We start from the raw sequence: 10,567 nt of genomic DNA on the forward strand, positions 1-10,567 counted from the left end.
CCCAAGGCCATGCGGATCCTGTAGGTCCCCACCTGGCCCTTGAAGCCACCAGCCGCACACACACACTGTCCCGGGCCATGCCTTCCTCCTGCCTCAGTTCACCTCCACAGAACCCAGTCCACTGGACCTGACCCCAGAGGCCTCCGCAGCTCTTCCTAGCCCTGAGCCCAACTGTGAGTCCCCAGGACCCTGTCCCCACCCTTTCTCCTCTGCTCATGGTGCAGAGAAGTCTCCGTCTCCTCACCGGCCTGTCCGAGGCAGCATGGTGCACAGAAGTAGCACAGCAGCTCAAGGAGGCCTTGCTGTGTCACACCCGGCACTCTACTCTCGCCAGCCTGCAGAGAAGCCTGAGAGCAAGACCCTGGCTGTTTCTGGCCCTCATGTGGAACAGGAAGGCCATCTCTCCAGTGTCTCCTATAACGGCACCAGCCCACCCATGACTCATGGCCTCCCAACTCATCTCCATCCCCTGGGAGTGTGTGTGTGTGTGTGTGTGTGCTTAGTTCCACCCGATTTCATCACTCAGGTAGAGTCTAGGAACCGCCACAGTGAAAATATAGAACAGTTCCATGCCCCGAGGATCAGCCTGCTATCCCTTCCTCCATCTCTAACCCTAGCACCCAACACTCTCCATAACTTTTTCACTTTTGGAGTGTTACGTGGAACCGTCTGTGGCTGGCTTCCTCACTCTGCACAGTGTCCCTCACATCCGCAGCCTGTCCCTTTCTACGGCTGACTAGTATTCCAATCCGTGGCCTCTCCACATTTGCTCACCCACTCCCGAAGGGCGTCTGGTTTCTAGTTTGGGGCCATCACCCAGGAAGTGACTGCAAACATATGTGCAGGTTTGGGGGGATGCGAGCTTCAGTTCCCCTGGGAATAATTCCCAGGAGTGTAACTGCTGGGTCAGATGAAGACTCTCTTTTGTTAAGGAGAATGCCAAACTTTTCTAGGGTGGCCACGCCACCTTCCACGCCTGTCAGCCACATGTGCAAGGTTGGCTTCTCTCCAGCCTGTCAGCCACTGCTGCTATGGCCACACTTCTGTTCCCGTCCTGTTCGGGTGGGTTTGCGGTGTGTTACTCCAGGGCTCTCTGGGGCTCCATCCCTGTATGGCAGCTGCTCTGAGCTCTGACTGACGCATCCCCACCTCCCGCCACCTTCAAATGTGCAATTCACTAACTATGAACCTGTTCACCACCTGCCCTCCTTTGGGGAGCTGTTAGTTTAGCTGCCTCCCACTTCCAGCCGCCGGGTTTCGCACTGGGGAGCACAGAGCCGGTCCCGCGCCCCAGACACGGCCTGGTGCAGCACATGCACTCTGCAAGGCCACCCTTGCTTTCTCCTCTCTGAGCTTCTGCACAGGACACGGGTTCTTTCTTTTGATGAAGCCCACTTTATTTTTCCTTTTAGAAATTGTGCTTTTGACACCACATCTAAGAACTCTTCACCAAGTTCTTAGGTCCCAAAGATTGTGACCTAGATTTCCTTTTCTAAATATCTTGTAGTGTTACTGCTAAACCTCTGACCCTTCTGAGTGTTTTGTTTTTTGGTTTTTTGTTTTGTTTTGTTTTGTTTTAACTTCAAGAAAAGGTCTTCATAAATCGCTAAGTTGCTCAGGCTGGTCATGAACCTGAGATCTTCCTGCCTCAGCCTCCCAGGATTCTGGGATTACAGGCCTCCCGCCTCCTGCATCTGACCCCAGAGCCTCCCCCATTCCTGTGGCCCTGTGCTCGGTCTCCGAGGGCACAGGCACCACTGCCCAGTGACGCCCCAACAGCCACAGGCTCTTCCTGAACCACCTGCTTCTGCCCACTCAGCCCACCCTGGGATGAGCCCAGTGCTCTCACCCTGGTGGCCATCCCACTGCACGTGTCCAGGAGTGACAGCGCTGTCCCATCTCCTCAAGGCCTCCTGTGAGTGTGACTGCAGTGCCCATCCCCCCAGTTCTGTTCCCTCCCCTCCTCACAGCCTCTCCTTGGTGTCCCCCATGCCCACTGTGCTGCCACGGCCTCTGCTCCCCGCCTCTGCCCAGAAGCCCGTTGCCACGGCAGAAGGAGGACACGAATGCCCGGCTAGGTCCAGGCCAGTGCACTAACTCTTGTCCACCCACCAAGTCCCCCTGGTTCAGGCACGGATCCCAGACATCAGCACTCTCATCTGTGTTCCATCCCTGGAATCTGCCCACCATTCCCATCTCTCCAGCCCTCTGCGGCCTCCCTAGACTTGCAGTTTAGACCACACCAGCTCTGCCCTGGCTGCGGCCTTCTCCATGCCTCAGTGGGAAGATTCGGCCCCTGAAGGACAAGTCTCCTCCCAGCTCCAGCCCTCGGTTGCCCATCTATAGAGGAGCACTTAGAGGTCTGGGTCCAAGTCTTGTTATTCTCCATTTGCTCCTGGGCCTCAAAACCTGATGCTGCCTGGCATGGTGGCACACATCTGTAATCCGGCACTTGGGCGGCTGAGGCAGGAGGATCGCTGAGAGTTCACAGCCAACCTGGACTGCATGGCCAGATGCTGTCTCAAAAAATGATTAAAAAAAGGAACCTGATGCTGAGCAGGAGTGTGGGGAAGAGCAAGTGGGTGGACAGAGGTACAGAAGACCAAGAAGAGTACAGGAAGGTGAAGACACCACACACACCAGTTTCCTAAAGCAAAGGCCAGCTGAGACCCACTGGGGACACAGGGGGGGCAGGGAGGGACAAAGCAGACAGGAGCCTCCCCACCCCCAAAGCCCCCAGAGAGGGAGATGCAGCCTGTCCCCAGTAGGGGCCTGGCCCATGGGTGAGACAGGCCAGGAGCGGACAAGAAGGGAACCGAAGAACACAAAAGAGTGAGAAACAGGGCCGCCGAGGGCCACGGAAGCTTTGTGTGACTGTAGTTTGGCCCAGAAAGATGGGAGTGGGCTGGACCTGGCAAGGGTGGCTGATGCTGGCACCGTCATGGAGGGTCTAGTTGTTCCTGGAGCAACAGCCACTGTGACCTAAAGTGACACCTGTCTACCCTGCAGGCCCTACACCCTCCCCTCCACACCTGCCAGGCCTGTGCAGGGGTCACAGTAGCTGCATCCCTCTCCTAGGGACTGTCCTGCCTCCAGTGCTCGCCAGACGGTGGTGGCCAACTATCCCTGTGCATCTGTGGGTCCCCTGCTGCCTGCTGTGGCCACCAGAGAGGAGGGCCAGGTCCTCAGATGCCCGACCCAGGGCAGTGGTCCTGCCTGAGGTTGCCCACAATGGCTTTATACTGCTGTCCTCCTTTGATTTAGCCTGGGTATAAAGCGGGGCGGACGGTGCCTCTCCAGGGGCCAGGCAAGGCTGCTCTGTCAAGGTCGTGGGAAGGAGGCTGTGAGGAGAGCCCCCCACTGGACTGTGAGCACCCCCGGACCTGCAGGACCACGCCATACCTGGCCTTCACCAGGAGGTCCCTGTGCCCGCTTTGAGAGAAGAAGGCAGTGTTGTTAGAACTGGCTGGGTGCAGCTCAGAGGTAGAACGCTTGCCTAGGATGCACAAGGCCCTGGTATGTTGCCAGCACGACAGTCCCCTGGCTATCCTCTGCCAACATCTGCCCCTGGAGTGGGGCCAGCTATGGGGTCTGTGGGGCACAGGGCACAGTGCAATTTGGGGTTCCTTATTAAGAAGTTCATGCCAGCCACGGCGACAACTTAAACCACAGAGCAGGATTCAGGTGCAGGTCCACGGATCCGGCTCAGCCTGGGGCCCCAAATAGAAATTCGTGTCCCTGCCCAAAGAGATGGGTGCCAGCTTACACAAATGGCCTCTCACTGTTACATAAGTTCACACATCACCCAAACATTCTTCCTCGGGAACAACCTCCTCCTGCCAACGAGCATCTTCGGTACATCGAGACTCTTCGGTGGCCTCACTGTGGGGAGCTATCCGCCCCCCCCGGGCCTCTCCTTCCTCAGCCCCAGGGCCACTCTGTCCTGGAGGAGGGGTTCGGGGCCAGCAGTGCCCTGCCTCGGCCGGAAGGACGGATTTGGGACACCGAGGAGGCAGGACCCTCCCTAACTCTGTCCTCCACCCTCAGCCCTGACGCTAAGCTCCTTTCCTCTCCTTGCATGATGTTTTTAATAAGGATCCTTCATCTTTGGAGCCAACCCAGCTGTTACCCTGGAGGCCACCAATAAATTTCTTAGGCAAATAAAATTGACTGAAAATTAGCATAAGAAGCCTTAAATTAACAGGATGTAATTTTATGAGTATCTCACAAGCCAGTCAAAGATGTATGTCAGCCCGGGTGAGTCAACACTTGAAAGTGTCTCTCATTATATAATGCTGCTAATTTTTTTCAAATGTAAGCAATGTGCTTTCTTCCTAAACATTGTGTTCTTTGTTCTGAAATTTGGAAAAATAAATTCTCTTTAAAGCAATGCTTTGCCTAACCACAAAACAAAGCGGGAGGCTGGGTCAGAAGTGCTGGCCTCCGCTCTGTCTAGGAGCCCCTGGCCATGCCTTACCCTGGGCACAGGGGACCCCATCTCCAAGCACAGCAACGGTGGCCGAGAGACTTCCAGATGAGGCCATGTGCGAGGGGACAGTCCGCCTCCCCTTCTCTCTGGGTGTCAGCACCGGGTGTGAGGGCCCAGTCCTGGCACACTGTGGCACCCAGCCCTGGCACCCAGCCCCACCTCAAGCTGTGCAGTCTTTCCGGTAGCAGGAAGCATGGACAGGTGGGCAAGGGAGCCTGCCGGGCAACATTGGGCACTGCAGGAAGTTCCCCATAGTCCAAGGCCAGTGAAGGCTGCAGAGCAGCCAAGTGTAGAGCAGGCCTCAAACGCCAGCACCGTCGCTGGCCCTGGGGACTGCGCTGTCCAAGGCCTCATCCAGAGCAGCAGAGGGTCCGGCCTGGGGCTCCTCTCCCAGACCATGGCTCCCAGCAAGACCAGGGCCCCAGGAAGAGCTAACCCTAGGTCATTTCTCTGCCTGCCCCCGAAGGCAGGCCCTGGGAAGGAAGCTGTTGGCACAGTGAACCAGGCATCTGACCACACCCAGATGATGTGGGCTCCGGAGGAGGCAGGCTTGGCCATCAGGAGGGGGCTGGCAGGATCTGAGCTCCTCAGGGTGCAGACAATGCCAGGGCCTGAGCAGGGGAGACCCCGGGCTTTGCAGCTCTGGAGATCCTGGCTCTGGAGCCAGGCAGAAGGGTGGGCAGCGTGCAGAGTGGACAGGCTCCTCTGGCCATGTCCAGCCCCCCACGGTGGGGTAGTAAAGCAGAAGCAGTGTGCGTCAATTCACACATCCACCCCTGTCCCGCTGCCTCTGGAGCTTCCGGGGTCCTGGACCAAGAGCCACAGGTGGAGCTCAGGGTCCTGCCGCTGTCCCCTGCACCCCACACAGCTGGGCCTGAGTCACCTCGCAGCATCCCAGGGCTTTGGGCAACATCGCACCTGCCTCCCCCTCAGGCAGTGTAGAAACCCCAGGGTGGTCAGTCTAGAGAAACAGCCAAGATCTGGGAGCACAAAGGCAGGCAGGATGCGGCCTCTTGCTGCCTTACAACCTGGGGCTGGTGGCCACAGACCCCAGGCACCAAGCAGTCCTGTCACTCCACAGCCCATGCGGCTTGGGCACGGTGCCTGTCCTTCAGGCCCCAGGAGGTGTAGCTGCCCCAGGCGTGTGGACAGCATGAGAAGTTCACCCAGGAGATATGTCCAGGTTAGCAAAGGAGCAGAACTAGGAATGCTAGCTCCCCCTGTGCACCCCCCTTGTCCCTCCACTCTCTCAGTGGCAAGAAGTACATGCCTGGATGACACACACTCCCCTGGGCAGAGGGGCAGTGGTCACACTCATGTGACAAGGGCATAGCCACCCACACGTGACTGACGAGGAAGGAAGTTTGGGTTCCTAGGTTTCACCAACTCGTGCCTGTGACAGACATCTGGATTCAGATCCCACTCTTTCTTGCTCTCAGTTGGCTGGGGGAGCCCAGAGCCCCCAGATACAGAAACAAGACAACAAGGCTGCTTCTGGGAGGCCAAGCAAAGACCAGCATGGGGAGCCCAGGAGACGCAGGTTTTGATGGACACGCATGGCTCGCCTCAGGTTAGTCAGCCGTGCTGTCAGAGAGTCACTGTCATCAGAGAAGATCCGGAGCTGGCAGAGGGGAGGAGGCTGTGGGGAGACAGAGCCCAAGGGCTTCTGGGATGGCGGGCAGCAAGGCCCATGTCCGGGCACCTCCCTCCCGCCATGCTGGCAGGCCCGACTGTTGTGCAACAGCTCGCTGAGTTATTTCTGTCTGCTGCCAGTAAACAACTGCCCCGTGGTGCTTGCCATCTTGGCTCTGATTCCGTGCCAGGGGGACAACGCTTGGTCCTGACTCACCTTCCCACGGATGTCCAGCCCCCGCGAACACAGGAGTCCTGCCCACACAAGTGTCCGGCCGCGTGATGGAGCATGAACAGGCTGGCAGCTGGCTTTATGGGCTTGGCTTTGTGGCGCCCCTCCGTTCCCAGGGCGCAAGCCAAACCTGGATGCAGAGTTGCCCCATGCTGTGAAGGACCATCCGCCTCCCGGGCTTCCCAGGGGTGAAGACGCACGTCTCTAAGACAGTGTGTCACGAGGCCGCTCTGGGGGTCCAGTGCCCTCCCCTCTTGCTCAGTCCCTACAAGTCCTTATCACGCTCCCCCTTTTCGGGGGCGGTGCTGGAGTACAGAGCAGCACTGAGAAGGGACGGCCCTACCCAAGCAGGGACACAGGCCAGCAACTGGTCAGTGCATACAGCGAAGGACAGGACACCTGTAGGTGGAAAGGGCTGCCGGGACTTCTGGACGCACCCCCTGGAAATAGGCAGGTTCCCATGGGAAGGATAGATGTTTCAGGGTCTGAAAGGTCAGCAGGGGTAGACCAGGCAATGTGGGGTCAGTGGAGGATGCACTAGCTGCCATGACAAAGCCCTGAGACCAGGCCTAAGCAAGAGGGCATTATTTTCCACTGTCCCAGAGGCTGGAAGTGGCAGGTCTCAGTGTCCATGGGGCTGGCTTCTTTCAAGGCTTCTCTCCCTGCCTGGCAGCTGTTGGCCTTCGGACCCGCCCTGTGCCTTTTCTAATGCTCTCTGCTGGGACAGCACCAGCCATACCCAGTTAGGAGCCCCCCAAGTGACTTCACCTCTCCAAAGACCCGTCTCCAGGCAGCCACAGCCCTGGGTGTTAGAGCTTCATGGGCCAGACACAATCCATCCCCCAACAAGGTGTGAGTGCTGAACCTACAGCATTTGAACAGGAAGAACAAGGAACATAAAGTCCAAAGAACATCCTCCCCCACCCGTGGGTCCCCAAGGGCTGGAGGTGGTGAGCGAGCCATTGTCGTGATGAGGCGTGAGACCTGGCCTCTTAATCAGGACAGGCTCTCAGCAAGACACAGTGAAAGATAAATGGGAAAGTACTTCATCTGGAATGCATTAATCTGCCCTGAAATCAGCCAAGTATTCATCATGATGATGCCGATTTCCCAGGAAAATTAAATAATTGCAGTTCAGGTGGGAGGACCTGAGTCATGGCCCTTAACGTTGTTCTCCAGGGCCCTCATCATGATGGATTCCACTGCTCTGGACTCACACGAAGCCTCCTTCTCATGTCCGGAGACTGCAGGGATCTGACAGCCACCTCCTGAGAGCTGGTGGGCGGCTGTCACCGCCGCGCTCTCATGGACACGAGCCTTCACGAGCATCTCGGGTAATGGCCCACTCCAAGAGAAAGAGTGTCAGAACCTACGGTATCTCCAGCCTATTACCAAGTCTGAGAACTTCTGAGTTACAGAGCAGTGGTGGCAGGGGCTGCACTGGAGCAGGGACAGCAGCCTGTGTCTCTAGGACCCCCCAAACCCAGCCCAGACTTTTCACCACCATGCCCATGCCCGGCTCAGCAAGTCTCCCTGTCTGTGCTCAGGATCCACACAGTGGCCTGGTCCTCACTCTGGGTTTATAGGCCTTTGCTCTGGAAGGAAATCACTGTCCCTGAGAGTGACACATGAGGCCCAGGGAGGACCAGTTCCCTCCCAGGGAGCCAGCCACTTCCTTGTCTTCATTTTCCTCATTTATATATATATTTTTCAAGTTACCTCTTAGTTTCAGACAGTTGAGTTCATATCTTCCTCCTTACTTCCTGGCCCACAATTATCAACTGCCTACTACAAAACCCCCATACCCACTTACCCAGTGCCCCAAAGTACCCACCAAAAGATTTCGTCTACACTCTTGGATATGGGTTGAAACAGGCGGAGCTCTTGTTTTTGTGTGCAAGCGTGGCTTCCACTGTAAGTATGTTTTGTTGTGCTCTCTAGCTCCTGTTTCTTACTTTTTTCATTCAACAATATGCCTTACAAATCTGTCCACGAAGCTTGTTGCATTATGTGCTTCTAGCTCAGTGATTTTGACAAGATCCAGAATTCCACGTTCTGCATCTTCCCATTACTTACAGGTGCCCTGGGGTGGACACGAATGGACTGTCTTCCCCCTGCACCAAGCTGAGGGCCCTGAGGAGCCTCCCCCAGTGTCCTCTGGCTCTCAGAGCCTCAATGAGGCCCTCTGTGGGCCCAGCCCCTGGGCCTTCCCTTGAGTTTCTCTGGCACATAGGAAAGAGGGAGGCCACACAGTCGACAGCCACACAGGCTGGGTGTGGGCAGAACACTGGCAGGCGTGAGGCCATGGGCTCATCCTCAGCACTCAGGAAGGAAAGCAATGCCACACAGACTGGCTGTCCCTGTGGCTCCCAAGAGCAAAGAACTAACCTTCCCCTCCTCGCATCTCTCTCCATATTTGCGTTACCAGCCTAGTTTTTTCTTCACACAACTGGTATCTCATTGTCAGTTTTACATTTTCACCCCAGATTACAATTAGCATTGAGCATCTCTTTGCCTACCCCTTAGCTTTGCCAGTTTTCCTTCTCTGAGCTGCCTGTTGTGCTCTGCACACTGCCCAACTGGTTTCTGAGTTCCCCTGGGATCTGGAGGGCAGTCCTGCACCAATATCCCTGTTGTAAATATGACAGCACTGCCTGGCCTTTGCTCTTAACTTGGAATTCACTTCCCATGGACCGGTGTCTTTAACTTTGACATAGGCAGACCCGCCGGCAAGTCCTCCTGAGGGTTAGATCTTAACCAGGCCACCTGCACCTGAAGGTCAAAAGGTATTCCATACATGTTTAATTCATGTAATAGCTTCTCTCTTCACCTGTAATATTAGAACTGCTTACATTTAACCTGCCCACACTTTCCAGGCTTGTGGTATGAAGTGTGAGGAAATCCACCTGATTCTTCCTGTATACAGAGAGCCAGTTTTCCGAAGGGATGATAAATTTATACCTTCCCCTTTGGTTTCTGATTCCCCTGGAAGTGTTTACACTTGTTTTTTTTTTTTTGTTTGTTTGTTTGTTTGGTTTTTTTTTTTGTATCTCCTAGTCTTAGACCAAATAAGTTTTAAAAGATGGCCTGCTTTCCATTTCTGGACATCATTCTCCAAACAATGCAGTATAACAATTATTTACATAGCACTTACATGGTATTAGGTTCTGTAAATCATCTAAAGCCAATGAGGGAATACGGGTGGATTTGTACAGTTCCCTACAAAAGCTACATGTCATACAAGGGTCTTGAGGATCCTCAGAGTTTGGCATCCATGAGGACGCTAGAACCTGCCCTTTAATGTCCAGGGATGACTAGACCATGCCTCTTCCTGAAAAGGGTATGGTTTTAATCTCTCTGTGCTCTTTCTATCACCATGGCATGGTAGGTGGGACTTCAAGATACCCCACAGTGGAGAACACCCTCTCACTAATCTGAGGGCCACCCATATCCTCCATGGGATATCACCCCTAGGATTTGGCTACTAACCAGGTGACTCAGAGTTGATCAAAAAGGAGGTTATCCTTGTGACCTGAATGAGATGAGCCAAGGTCTTCCTGGATGACATTCAATACGGGGTCAGGTGGCGGGGACAGTCTCTGTCTGGGGCTTTGCAGAAGAAAGAGCTGCCTGGCAGAGGGTGGGGGGGCTGGGGGCTGGGAGTGGCCTCCTGTGGGCACTCAGTGAGGAAGTAGATCCTCATCCATACCAAACTCAACAGGACCCACTGCAGAATGAACCTGGAAGCGAACGGTCACCCAGGGAGTCTGTGATGAGACACACCATGGCACCCAGCAGACTTCTGACCTGCAGAACCCCAAACAAAAATACAAAAGCTGATACACAGTAAAAGAAAATGAATGCATTGTCTCTGCAGGATGCCTCCATGTTGGGCAGGACCAGTCCACCTCCTCCCTACCCTCAATCCTGAGCTCTCCTTTTAAAATAAACTTAGCAAGTTGTGGACATTATGGCTTATATATATTTTAGAATGAGTTTGTCAAGTCTCTCAAAAAGTCCAGCTGGTATTTTGAACAAAATTACATGAAATTTATAGATTAATGTGGGAAGATCTGACATTTTGACAATTTTAAGCGTCCATGAAATGGTCTCTCTCTACTTGTTTCTGGATTCCTTTATGTCCTTTTGGTGCTTTCAATTTTATCTCTCCCTTCTTCATGTCTTCTTTTATGTCCTTTGCATTTTGAAGAACA

Source organism: Fukomys damarensis, unplaced genomic scaffold, assembly GCF_012274545.1.
Source record: "Fukomys damarensis isolate Sample0158 unplaced genomic scaffold, DMR_v1.0_HiC HiC_scaffold_21, whole genome shotgun sequence".
Lineage (NCBI taxonomy): Eukaryota > Metazoa > Chordata > Mammalia > Rodentia > Bathyergidae > Fukomys > Fukomys damarensis.